Here is a 14289-nt window from a genome sequence, read left to right as displayed (position 1 = left end):
CCAGGGACATCCGCCTTGTACCTTATCCCTATAGCCATGTAAGGCAATATGTTGTTAACCCTACTATTGGTCACTTATGGTCACTCTAACACCTTTGCCATTGGTCAGGATTGGATGCGGGCCAAGGGTATAAAAGTAGCATACTGTACCCCTACTAACTCGGAAGAAGAAGAGCTGAGACCCTTCATGGAACCCCTGCAATAAAGCCATACACGTGGAACAGCCAGCGTCTTCTGCTTCTCCTCTCTCTACCGTCTGCTGGAGCCTTAGGCCAAGGGAAAAGCTACCTAGCAAGCAAAGAGCTTGAAATCACAAGAGCTGGCTAATCACTAAGAGCTGAATATTCCCTGCTTGCTAGGGCTGTCCCGCGGCCTTGGTCTGAGAGCGAGCTGGCTTCTGGCACCCAGTCCTCTTGGGGACTGAGCTCTGGAGCTGTAATAGCTTGCATAGGATAAGACCAAGTAAGGGTCATTTAAGTGGCGCCCAAACGTGTCATCGGACCCTGGTCCCCAGGAGCAAAGCGTCACCGGAGCATCGGAGCCTTTCAGGGCCTCCTGTTATTGCCTGTTCGGGAAGCCTCTCCTTCTGTGAAAGGACTTTTCGTTTTAGAAAATCTTCTCTGCGGAAGGCTCAATTCGACCCTCAACAATACATCTGGACGAGATAAAGTCTGAAGAGAATTGAGGAGCAGACACCCTTCCACAAACCCCGACCCCAAAGGATGTAAGTATTAAGATTGCACGCATACCTTTGGGTGCTCTAAAAACCTTTATCTTTTTTTTTTTCTTTTTTCTCATTTTTCTGTGGAAAGGGCTTGAAAAATCATGGGTACTTGTTTAAGCACCCTAAGACTAACAACACGTGAGAGAGAGTTATATTTAACCATTGTAGAAACCTTATCTGTTAACAATTTCACTTTTTCTAAAGGTAGTCTGTCAAAAAAGACTCTTAAAAAATTTGTATCTTGGATTGTACTGAATTTCCCTGAAACTGATAAGACCACAATTACTGAAAATTCCTTTTGGGATACAGTTGGAAACACCATTTATATGTCTCAAACAAAACAGAACTTTTCTGTTACTAACTTCTTACCTTTATTTCATATAATAACAAAAACGATTGAAAAATCGAACTCTGAATCAAGTTCCAAACTAACAGATCTTTCCTCTTCATATGCTAATTGCGCTGATAAGATAAAAGAGGAATGTGCCTTCCAGGCCACAGAGTCACTGGGCACTGCAGAACTTACTGCAGAAACCACCTCAGAGGCAGAAGCCAAGCAGCCCCCCCCCACATTCCCCCCCATCGCGGGACCCGCGCTACCCAACTCCCCGTTTCCTGCAGCCTCCCATCTCGCCGGCTCCGTTTCCTTCCCGCGTCCGGCCTCGGGGGCCACGTTCCCTGTCCCTGCAGCTGTACCCTCCACTGCGACCACCCCTCCCCCCGCGCCCGTGCTGCCGTTGCGTACCCCCGCGCCGCCGTTCCCCGACCCCAGTTGCTCTGTCGGGGTACGCCCCACTCCCGCAGCTGTCCCCACCCTGCCCCCCGCTCCCCCCGCCGCGCCCGCCGCGTTCCCCGGTCCCGTTATCGCCGCCGCCCCCCCCAACCCTGCGCTGCTATCCCCCACCCCCGCGACCACCCTCCCTTCCGTCACCGCCCCCGCTCCCGCCCCCTCCCGCCACATTCCCGAGCCATGCCCACAACCTGTCCTCCTGCGCCGAGCCACACACATGTGCAGTAACATCAGCTCACCCTACACCTGTCGTATCCCAAACCAGTGGCATTGCTTGCGCACCCCCAAATCCCCCAGGCGTGCATCCACAGCCCTCATACCCCCACTGCCCCCACCGTCCCTCCAACCCCTGACCCAACCCTCCTGCCACCCGAACGGATCAGAGACCACCTGTGGTGTCCCCCCCACAACCCAATCCAGTCCCTGCTGCTCCAGGGCCACCCGTCACCCAACAGCGCTAACTTTGGGCCAGTCACTGAAAACGGTGAAAAATGCTTCTAAACGAAAGAAAAGGAATTCACGGGTAGCATGTCCCTCACAGTGTTCCTCAGACAATGAGAGCTCTTCTGATGAATCTGATTTTGATGCGATTAATATAGACCCATGGGCTCTTATTAAGATAGAAGCTACAAAGTCTGGGAACTGGGACCTAGCACAGAAAATCACAGCCTTTCCGGTCGAGTACAGGCAAAAAGGAATGGTGGGGAATCTAATATCAAGGCATGGAAACCAATTTCTAATAAGGAACTGGTACAATTCAGAAATATAGCCAAGGAACATGGACGTAGTTCACATATCTTTAGAAATTTCCTAGAAGCCATGTTCTCTGCACATGTCTTGCTTCCTCACGATGTAAAAAATATTTCACAATGCCTTCTGTCACCGGCAGAATATTTGTTATGGGATAGGCATTGGAAGAAACACTTAAAAACGTTATCAGATTCATATACTGCCGATGCTACTAAGACCAACTTCACAGTAGAACAATTGGCTGGTGAAGGAGACTTTCAAAAGCCAGCAGAACAAATGGAAACTCTGAATAAAGAAGCGCTGCAGGATGTAGCAATTGCAGCAAAAACCTCCTTGCTTCTTATGCAGGATGAGTCAATGCCAACAATGCATTTTTCTACTATAAAACAAGGCATTGAAGAAAGCTTTATAAAATTTGTGGACAGACTTAAAGATGCTTTGGAGAAACAAATAGAGAGTACTGAGGCAAGAAAGGAACTCTTATGTAAGCTTGCTTTCAGCAACTCAAATGAGAAATGCAAGGCCATTTTGAGGTCTTTACCTGTGGATACAGACCCTACTATAGAGCAAATGCTAGAATGCTGTACATGTCACATGTCCACTGAAAATACAGTGGCACAAGCAGTTGCTAAGGGTATTGCTGTAGGAGTTTCTGGTGCATATGCAGTGATAACCTCTAAAGAACAAGCTAAATGCTATCACTGTGGAGAGCTAGGACATTATATAAAGGACTGTCCGGAAAGAACACCCCCCCGATACCATCGGAATTATAATCAAAGACCCCAACATCAGCAACGCTATCAATCGCGTCCTTTAAACTCCTTGAGGCGCCCGTCCGACCTTCGGGCGCAGAATACAAATCAAAGGCCACCAAGACCCAATCACGCACAAACCCAGGATGCTCCAGACCCAAAGGAGAAGCCCCAGCCCACGGGACAACCCAGAGGGGTACCCGCCGACAACTGGTAACTGCTTTGTCCATTGACTTTAATGATAAGAATGTTCACCGTGTTCCTACAGGAAAATATGGACCTAAAGGGAGTCCTTCAGACATTTTAATTACAGGTGATTCGGTTAATACTCCGAAGGAAATCTTTGTTGTTCCGGAAGTGCTGACAGTGCAGCCGGGACAAGAGATCCTCGTGCAGGTATACTGCATAGACTTACCATTTTTTCTTTCTAAAGGAACTCCAATAGCACAGGCATTTTTACTCCCAAAAAATCACAGGGAACAGATTCCTCTCAACCCTACAGCAATGTGGGCACAAGTGATGGGACCATCCAAGCCTACCATCGAGTGCGGCCTCTCCCACAAAGGAGAGAAGACCCACCTGCCAGGGATGCTGGACACCGGTGCAGATGTGACCATCATCGCCCGTTCAGATTGGCCAGCACACTGGGATCTACAACCTGTTGCAGGCATGATTTCCAGCATTGGTGGAACTACAGTATCCATGAGGAGCAAGAACAACATCCTGGTTGAAGGGCCAGAAGGCAAGCTGGCAACCATCCGTCCATTTGTGGTAAGGGCACCCATCACCCTTTGGGGACGAGACATTTTATCCAGTGGGGTGCTTCCCTACGTATTCCCATTCAGGATTTCTGACTGGGGCCAAGCTGGCAACCATCCGTCCATTTGTGGTAAGGGCCCCCATCACCCTTTGGGGACGAGACATTTTATCCCAGTGGGGTGCTTCCCTACGTATTCCCATTCAGGATTTCTGACTGGGGCCATTGAGTTGAGCGCGCTGCCAGAAATACCCCGTCTCACCTGGAAAAGCCACAAGCCAATCTGGACTGAGCAGTGGCCCCTAAAGAAAGCCAAGCTGCGCGCCCTAAATGCCCTCGTGGAAGAACAGCTCAAAAAAGGCCACATAGTGGAGTCCGACAGCCCTTGGAACTCTCCAGTCTTCGTTCTACCAAAGCCAGGTACAAACAAGTGGAGGCTTCTCCATGACCTTCGCAGAATCAACGAAGTCATCGAGGACATGGGCCCTCTTCAGCCTGGCTTGCCCTCCCCATCGATGCTGCCTAGAGACTGGACACTTGCTATCATAGACATTAAGGACTGTTTCTTCAGCATACCACTACATCCTGAAGATGCTCCACGGTTTGCTTTTTCCGTTCCCTCTATTAACAAGGAAGCTCCGCTCAAAAGACATCATTGGCGTTATCTTCCTCAGGGATTAAAAAACTCGCCAACTATTTGCCAGTGGTACGTGTCTCACATCCTGTCTCCCATTCGGAAATCATTTCCAGACGCCATCATTTATCACTATATGGATGACATTCTGGTGTGTGCTTCAGACAAAGCTTACTTGGACAAAACAATCAAAAAGACTGTTGAAGCCATTGAAAAGGCAGGAATGGAAATTCGTGAGGACAAAATTCAGTACACCGAGCCATGGACTTACCTTGGAGTCCAGATCCGGGAAAGAACTATCCTACCTCAGCAGATCGTCATCAACGACGACCCAAGAACCCTCAGGGACTTACACAGCCTGTGTGGATCCATCAACTGGGTACGTCCACTGCTAGGAATTACATCAGAAGACCTTGCTCCCTTGTTCAATCTTCTTCGTGGACCCAAGGAACTGGACTCTCCCTGCACTCTCACAGAGGAAGCCAGAGGTGCCATCATCAAAGTCCAGGAAGCCCTGTCTTCACGCAAAGCCCATCGCTACGAGCCTAGTCTGCCTTTCCAGTTCATCATCCTGGGAAAAGCACCCAGATTCCATGGACTGATCTTCCAATGGGACCCTCAGCTGCAAGATCCTTTGTTGATACTGGAATGGGTTTTTACAAGTAGCCAGCCCACAAAGACACTTACCACCTACCAGGAGATTATAGCACACTTAATAAAAAAGGCTAGGACTCGCCTTTGCTCCCTTTTAGGGTGTGATTTTGAATGCATATATTTGCCAATAACCCTTAAAGACTTTGAGGATTTGATCAAGACCAATGCGAGTCTACAGTTTGCTCTGGACAGTTATACGGGTCAAACTTCATCAGACATCCCAGAACACAAGCTTTTCAACCAGAATGAAACTTTCCATTTGATTCCAAAACGAATCCAAAGTAGAAATCCTCTCAAGGCTCTAACTCTATTTACAGATGGCTCAGGGTCATCTCACAAATCGGTGATTACTTGGAGAGACCCCCAAACACAAGAATGGCAATCTGACGTAGAAACAGTAGAAGGATCGCCACAAATTGCAGAATTAGCAGCTGTCGTCAGAGCCTTTGAAAAATTTAAAATCTGGTCACAGATTCAGCTTATGTTGCGGGAATAGCTATGAGAGCAGAACATGCTCTTCTCAAAGAGGTCTCTAACCCAAAGTTATACCAATTGCTCTCTAAATTAATACAATTGATATCCCACAGAAAACAACCTTATCACATAATGCATGTGAGGTCTCACACGGACCTCCCAGGTGTTGTTGCAGAAGGCAACAGGAAAGCAGATGCATTAGCTATGGCAGCAGAAACTGCTAATGTTCCTAACATCTTTGCTCAGGCAAAGCTGTCACACGCGTTCTTTCACCAAAATGTACCTGCCCTGATGAGAATGTTTAAGCTCTCAAAGGATCAGGCAAAAGCTATCGTGGCTACCTGTCCGAACTGTCAAAACTACCAGATACCATCAATGGGTACAGGAGTCAATCCCGGAGGTCTGAATAGCTGTCAGCTGTGGCAGACAGATGTAACTCACTTTGCACCTTTTGGAAGGTCAAAGTATGTGCATGTTTCGTTTGACACGTTCTCAGGAGCAGTGTTTGCATCATCACATGCAAGAGAAAAGACCATGCACACAATAAAACACTTTCTCCTCGCTTTTGCCACCCTGGGTGTACCAAAGGAGATTAAAACAGATAACGGGCCAGCCTATACCTCCCACAAGTTGAAGGAGTTCTTCAATGAATGAGGCATAGCACACAAGACGGGCATACCTGTAAACCCCACAGGACAATCCATCGTGGAAAGGACACATCAAACCCTCAAAAGAGTCCTCGAGCAACAGAACAGGAACACGAAAATCACATCTCCAGTGGAGAGACTTTGCAAGGCTCTCTATGTCATCAACTTCCTGAACTGCACAGCGTCAGAGCCTGACCCACCAATACTTCGCCACTTTGCGAATACCACACAAGCAAAGCTCACAGAGAAACCACCCGTGCTCGTGAAAGATCCTGAAACACACCAAATCTCAGGGCCTCATCAGTTGATTACCTGGGGAAGAGGTTATGCATGCGTGCTACTACCATCAGGTCCAAGGTGGTACCCAGGAAAATACGTAAAACCATACTTAGACACAGCGAACACTACTACAGACGAGGACAAGAATTCTCCTGAGGCAAACACAAGACCACCTCAAAACCAAACCAGCTCAGCCTGGAGACGAAGGCGTCGCCGAACACCCACAAACACAAGAACAGACCGCCCCATTACAAGGCAGCAGACAAAACAGAAAGTCAAATAACAGTCTACTGTAATAGGCCACAGATAGCCTTAACACAAAAGTGTTCTCTGAATTATGTGTTATTACACTGTGTATTGTATAGTAAAAAGTATTCCCTTTCCCTAACCTTAAAACCTCATAACCTTCTACCCGCTCCTTCTCCTGTAGTGCAGCTTAGAAATTAAAAGAAAAAGGGGGGGAGGAGGGGAACACAGAAAAGAACAAGGTAGAAATCCCTCTCATCATAAAGATAACAAATTGTGCTTATATTCCCTATCAGAAGCCCTAATCCTGCCCAAAGATGAAAAATATCTCCGTCGGTGCTGTCCTCACTGCAGCCTGGATGCTCTACACCGTACCGCGTGCCTTCGGCTGGATTAGCCCTCAGCCTAGCCATAATGTTTGGGTAACCTTAGCAAAAACACTAAAACAAGACAATATGTGCTTGTCTATGGGAAGCATAGATAATCCACTTTCTACATGTCTAGCAGGAATCCCCTTTATAGCAGACGATTGGCCTGTCCAGAACTCAGAGGTTCTCCGCACCACAGGTAAGAGACCCAATGGGGCTGATACTTGGGATGAGTGGACAAAAATTCTGCCAGATGCTCGAGAGGAACCCCAAGAATTGGATCTATTGGGATCCTCCAAGGCCACATATTGTGTCAAATTTTACTTAAGGTGTCCGAAAAATGATTGGCCAGAAATTGACCAACACAAAAACACATATCGAAAAGATGTATCACCAGTGAACAAAGCCTATAACCCTCATGATTGGTGCAATTACACTGCACGTGTAATTTCTGTGTCCTCTCTCCATCCCAAAGTATTACCCAAGGGAATGTTTCTCATCTGTGGTGACAGAGTATGGGCAGGGATCCCCTCCCGACTCCAGGGAGGTCCCTGTACTCTGGGAAAACTTTCTACCCTTACTCCAAACATCACCCTATTACATAATTGGAAAAAAGAAAGAGAATCAAAACGTGAAAAAAGGTCCTACACTGAATTCAATGAAAATTGTGATCCGAGATTATACGATTGGAACAGACCACAAAAGATTGCAGTCTCTCTGTTTTTACCCTGGATAGCTGCAGCTAAAGCCCTCGGTGAAATCAGTCACCTTGGGTGCTGGCTCAGTAAACAAGCTAACGCCACATCAGCAGCCCTGAGTGATCTCTTAAAGGAAGAAGAAACCACAAGACAAGCTTCACTCCAAAACCGAGCAGCAATCGACTTCCTGCTGCTTGCCCACGGACATGGATGTGAGGACTTTGAAGGAATGTGTTGCTTCAACCTCTCTTCGCGTTCGGAATCCATCCATGCAAACATCCAGAAACTGAAAGATCTTGTGAAGGACTTGAAAGTAGAAAGAATCCCAGATTGGGTCAATGAAATTTTCGGGCAATGGGGACTAACAGGATGGGCCGCATCTTTAGTTAAGGGATTGTTGTTGATTCTCCTTGTAATTTTTACAGTGTTAGTTATGTTCTTGTGTCTTGTTCACTGTTTCAAAAGAACTCTCGTGAATGCATTTTTTGTAAAAACAGAAAGTAGAGTTGTAGTAAACCCCTCAGGTTTAGCCAGGGCCCCTTGGAGAATAGAATGCTGACACAGCGGCAAAGAAGTTTCCTGTCTCCAGGGACATCCGCCTTGTACCTTATCCCTATAGCCATGTAAGGCAATATGTTGTTAACCCTACTATTGGTCACTTATGGTCACTCTAACACCTTTGCCATTGGTCAGGATTGGATGCGGGCCAAGGGTATAAAAGTAGCATACTGTACCCCTACTAACTCGGAAGAAGAAGAGCTGAGACCCTTTACGGAACCCCTGCAATAAAGCCATACACGTGGAACAGCCAGCGTCTTCTGCTTCTCCTCTCTCTACCGTCTGCTGGAGCCTTAGGCCAAGGGAAAAGCTACCTAGCAAGCAAAGCTGAAATCACAAGAGCTGCCTAATCACTAAGAGCTGAATATCTCCCTGCTTGCTAGGGGCTAACCCGCGGCCTTGGTCTGAGAGTGAGCTGGCTTCTAGCACCCAGTCCCCTTGGGGACTGAGCTCTGGAGCTGTAATAGCTTGCATAGGATAAGACCAAGCAAGGCTCATTTAGATCCTGACTTGCATCATTTGGGAATGGTGGAAAAGCACAACTTAAGGATGTTGGAACTTGGTAAAGGTAGGCTACCAGCAACCCTTTCCTAACAGAGTAATCATTGCCCAAGTAGTATTAGTGCATCATTTCCCTTAAGATCCTCTGAAGACTGATAGATTCTGAAAATCCTGGCCTCCAAATTTCAACTCCTGTGCCCAACAGTGATCCCACAGGATCACAGTCAGTGGGAGGAAAGAGGATTTAGCTGTCCATCCTCCTCCCGTGTGCAATGCCACTGTGTCCTTCCGTGTGCTCTGTGCAGCCATGGAGAAGAGCAGAGAGGGAAGGGGCTGGGCCCAGGGCTGTGCCCCGGGGCTGAGCCTTTCTCAGCTCCTTTGCTGCCCCCAGGGAGCCTTACCTGCTCCTGCTGCCACTGCCAAGGCCTGGCCCTGCCCGGGGCTGGGTTGGGAGCTGCTGGCAGCTCCAGTGAGTCCTTTCTGCCCCGACTGCCCCACATGGGGCTCCTTCCATCCCAGTGTGGGGCCACTGCAATCACGAGGTGCCCCTGGCCCTGCTCCTGAGTGGAAGGCAGAGCTGAGGGAGTGCCTTGGAAGGCACCAATCACCCAGGTGCCCTCACAGCCACTTGGGCCTGAAGGAGAATCTTCAGTAGTGTCACAGGAGCTGTTTTGTCCTGCATTTCTTTCCAGATGAACCTGATGATGAAGAAGATCCTGATGACGAAGATGATCCTGTTGATGACATTGATCTGGGTTCCCAACCCATACCCATTACTGGGCCACGGTGAGATGGTGATGGTAGGTCAAGGCCTTTCCCGTGGGAGAGCTTCAAGCTCAGAGCCCAAAGCTCGGCCAGCAGGCATCGCTGCAAGTGCCAGGACAGAACCAGGTGTCCCTGCTGACCCCACGGTCTGAGCCCTACTTTTGTGGCATCCATTCATGGGAAATGGAAATATTTCTCCTAAGGTCCCCTGAGAAGGAAGAGTAAACCTGGAGGAGCAAGTGAGTCCCTGAAGGAATCCCAACATCCAGAACAAAAACGGAGTGATGTGGACAGCCAGCGTGGTGGGTGCATTTCCCTCAGCCTTGTGCTGGGGCTCAGCAGCCGGGGGCTTTGGCTGCACATCTGGACATGCCGTGCCCGGCACAGCGGAAAGGGATCCATGGCAGCCTCGCTGCCCCGCTGCTGCTTCCACGCCCTGCAGGGCTGTTTGCCAGGCTGGCCTGGCTGCAGCTTCTCCCCAGCCTCTGCAGGAAGGCATTGGGCATCAGCTCACAGGCAGCCCAAACTGCACCATGGGCCTGTGATCCCGTGCAATTTCCCAGTCTCTGGGTAGATGCAGAGAGGCAGCTGTTTGCAAGAGGGAGGGCCCTGGAGCAGCTCCAAAACCCTGGGCATTTTCCCTGTCCTTTTCCATGCCTTTGACAAGTATTGTCTGGAGCAGAAGGGCACAGCACAGAGGAATTATGGCATGCAGGCTCAGGGGTTTGGGTACTGAGCACTCCTGTGCCAAGGGGCAGCAAGGTGCCTGCAGGCCCCAGCTCAGGGGGTAATGGGGAGTGAGAACGTCCTGGCTGCATTCTCCGTGCTGCCAGCTCAGCAGTGCAGCACAGCACGGGCTCACACTCTCCATTGTTCCCACAGATGCAGCCGGCACCTCAACATGTGCTGACAACACCTGGAGAAGAGTTTTCTGCTGGGAAAAAGCTTGTTTGGTGAAGTTGATGGCCATTGTATCTGGTGCAGCACTTTTCCTGTTGATTTGCTGTGCAGCAATCTGGTATTGCTGAAAGAGAAAATCGTGAGTGTTTTGTGATTTCTCTACCTCAAACAGCTTCCTTTAAAGGCTGCTCATAAGTAGGGAACATTCCCAGTGTCACTGCAGTGGAGTTGTGGCCAGTCCATGGTTGTCCAAAGAACTCTCCTGAGGTTTCTGCTGCTGCCCAGAGCTTTCATTGGCCTCCTAATTGCTGGACCTTGTCCTGGGGGGCCCGCTGGGGCTGCAGCCAGTGCTGGCTCCCACTGAGGCTGCCTGGCCAAGAGCAACCCCAGGGGCACAGGGCAGAGGAAAGCACAGTGGGGAGGAGAAAGAGCAGGGACGAGATTGCCCTTGAACAGCAGAGGTGCTCTGGGACCCGCTCCTGGCCACGGAGCCTGCCCAGAGCCGTGCCCTGCTGGCCGGGGCCTTGAGGGGCAGCTGTGCAGCTGTGCCAAGCTCTGCCAGCAGCTCCAGCCATGCTGGGGAGCCTTGCCAGCTCTGGGCCCTGCTGTGCAGGAGGCTCCCTGTGTGCCACTGGCAGCTGGGGCCTCAGCCACCTCCTCTCTCCACAGGTGCTCCTGTTCATTGTCAGAAGAAGAGCCTAACAACTCAGGTAAAGTTCTTCCGACCTCTTATCCCAATTCTCCATATCTGCCCCTATCTGCCCTGCCATGGCTCCAGCACCATCATGAACCCTTCCCAAAACCCACCCCTCCCAAACAAGACCCTCTGCCTTTGAGCCCCCTGGTCCTGTTCCCCGGCCAGCACTGAAGTTGGCCAGCCCCTGTCTGCCAGGGCAGGGCTTGGCCCACATTTGATGTTTCAATAAAGAAATGGAGTTGTCACAGCTCTGTCCAGGTGGTAGCAGCAGCAAAGCCCACCCAGCGGAAGCACAGGCAGAGATCCATGGCCAGGAGCAGCCATGGATGGCAGGGGCTGGGGCTGCTGTGACCAGTGGTGGGGTCCTGAGGGCTGGGGGAGTCCATGCTGAGCATCCCTGGGCTGAGGGCACATTGCCTTCTGGGGGATGATCTGGGCCTGAACCTCATGAGGCACAATGTGATATTTTGGGATCTGTGCTCAGCGGTGAAGGGGTCCCTCATGAGGCACACAGTGATATTTTGGGGTCCCTGCTGAGGGGTGCAGGGATCCCTCATGAATCACAAAGGAGTATTGATGGCCTCTCCTAAGGTGTGCAGGCATCCCTCATGAGGTGTGCAGTGGTGTCACATTTGAGGGGGTTTTTACCCTTCTCAGCACAGCAAAGGGTCACTTGGCCGAGGTTTTGCAAAGCTGGGAGAAAGCCTCTTGCTAAGCCTTGGGCCTGGCTGCGGGCACAGCGGGCGGGCAGAGCCCATCCCCTGGCGCCAGGTTGGGCCGGGCCGGGCCAGGCTCGGGCCCCGGCAGGGAAGGGCCGTGGCCCTGGGCTCTGATGAGGCTGCTGAGCTCCGCCCTGGCCCTGTGCTGCAGCCCAACACATTTACAGCCGGAGCCATGCAAGGAGTCCTGCCAAGAGCAAATTGTTCTAATGTTGTCTCTAGGACAAAAAAGGAGCCAACCAACCCGGCTGATAGGTGAGGAAAGAGAATTCAAGTTCATTTAAAGCGCTGCTCAGTTCAGGGTTGGCTTTCGTTTGACTGAGCTGATGCTAAGAACTATTTTCTCACATATGGTGGCGTTTCTCTGCAAACAGGCTTTGATGAGAAATTTCTGACCACATTTGCTTTTGCTCTTTAAGATAAGTCACGAACATGAGTAGCTTTGTTGAGGAATGGAGAATTGTTTGTAGCTCAGGAGGAACCTTACATTTTAGCACAGGAGGAAGGTAAGGCACAGGTTTAAAGGCCTTCTCCTCCTGGAGTGACACACTTTCAGAGGAGTCTTTGAGGAGAAGTCCCCTCAGCCACTGCCAAGGCTGTCTGCCTCCTCTGCAGGCTCAGTATTCTGGGAGTTCCACGAGCCTCAGCTGCCAGTGAATATTCTTCTGAATATTTCTTGTGTGCAGTACAGAGGAAGAATATTTGGTGCTAGATTCCCCTCTGGGCTTTGAGGTAAATCTCAGCAAAGCTGGTGATTTTTATGTCCAGATGAACTTTTGTGGATAGTAAGGAAAAAAGGGAAGAAGTACCGTGGAAAATTAATTGCTCAAAATGTGAGCGGCCAAATCACACTAAAAATGAAATCAAAACTGAAGAATTTTTTTATTTTTTTCCCTTGACAGGTAAGGCAAAACATGCAGTGCTAATAAAGTCTTTAAGAGATGCAACGAGCTCCCAAGTGTATGAAAATCAAAGAGGTAAAGGATGAGAAAGGGCATGGGAAGAATCTTCAGCCCTTCCTGTTGAAAGTCGAAGAGTATGAAAACGGACTCTGGCTTTTGCCCGTAGGTAACACGGGCTAATTGTAGAGGAGGGCAGGTGCCCAAGCTGTTGGTGGCCCAAGCCCTGCGTGGCTAGCCCAGTTGCAGTCCTAGTTGGACCAGGGCGGTGGGCTCAGGAGGGGTGGAGGTGGGGGGATCTCGGGAGGCTTCTGCTTCAAGGCCGGGCTGGGGGGCCGTGGGGGAGGCACAGATGGCTGCTGCTCTGCTTTCTTGGGAAACTCCTGCTGCCGAGGCGTCGGGTGAGAGCTGTCAAAGGCGACGGTCTCTGGGCTCTCTGGGGGAGAGGGAGAGGCACGCCTTCTCAGCCGGGATGCTGGAGCGTTGGCAGCGCGACTGTGGAGAGAGGAGGTGGCTGAGGCCCCAGGTGCCAGTGGCACACAGGGACCCTCCTGCACAGCAGGGCCCAGAGCTGGCAAGCCTCCCCAGCATGGCTGGAGCTGCTGGCACAGCTTGGCCCAGCTGCACAGCTGCCCCTCAAGGTCCCGGCCAGCAGGGCACAGCTCTGGGCAGGCTCCGTGGCCAGGAGTGGGTCCCAGAGCACCTCTGCCTTTCAAGGGCAATCTCGTCCCTGCTCTTTCTCCTCCCCACCGTGCTTTGCCTCTGCCCTGTGCCCCTGGGGCTGCTCTTGGCCAGGCAGCCTCAGTGGGAGCCAGCACTGGCTGCAGCCCCAGCGGGTCCCCTAGGACAAGGCCCAGCAATTAAGAGACCAATGAAAGCTCTGGGCAGCAGCAGAACCCTCAGCAGAGTTCTTTGGACAATCATGGACTGGCCACACCTACACTGCAGCCTCTCTGTTCCCTGAATGTTCCCTGACTATGTGCAGCCTTTAAAGAAGCTGGAGGGTAGAGATGGGCCAACACTTACCGTTTCTTTCCCTTCCACAACCGGAACCCAGCACAGCACAGTACCACGGAAATTGGCACGGTGAACAGTGTCACTACCGTGCCTATCATGCAGGACCTGCGCACGTCCTGGGGGCAGATAATTCTTGGTGTTTTCCGTGGATTCTGGCATCAGTGTCTAACTTGCCAAGCACTTCTGTGGGAGCAATGGGGAGCGTCAGCCCATGCTGTGCTGCACTGCTGAGCTGGCAGCATGGTGGATGCGGGCAGGACGTTCTCCATTTCCCCCAGAGCTGGGGCCTCCAGGCACCTTGCCACCCCTTGGCACAGGCTGTGCCACCCAACAAAGCCCAGCAGGCCGGGAGGAGAGCCTGGGGGCGGCGCAGCTGCTTGGGCAGTGGCTGCTTGGAGGGACACGGGCCAAAGCCATCCCTGAGCAGCCACTGCCAGTCCTGGCCCTCCCTGCCCCGTGAC

The sequence above is a fragment of the Zonotrichia albicollis genome, chromosome 8 (assembly GCF_047830755.1).
Source record: "Zonotrichia albicollis isolate bZonAlb1 chromosome 8, bZonAlb1.hap1, whole genome shotgun sequence".
NCBI classification, from domain to species: Eukaryota; Metazoa; Chordata; class Aves; order Passeriformes; family Passerellidae; genus Zonotrichia; species Zonotrichia albicollis.
This window is presented reverse-complemented; position numbering follows the sequence as displayed.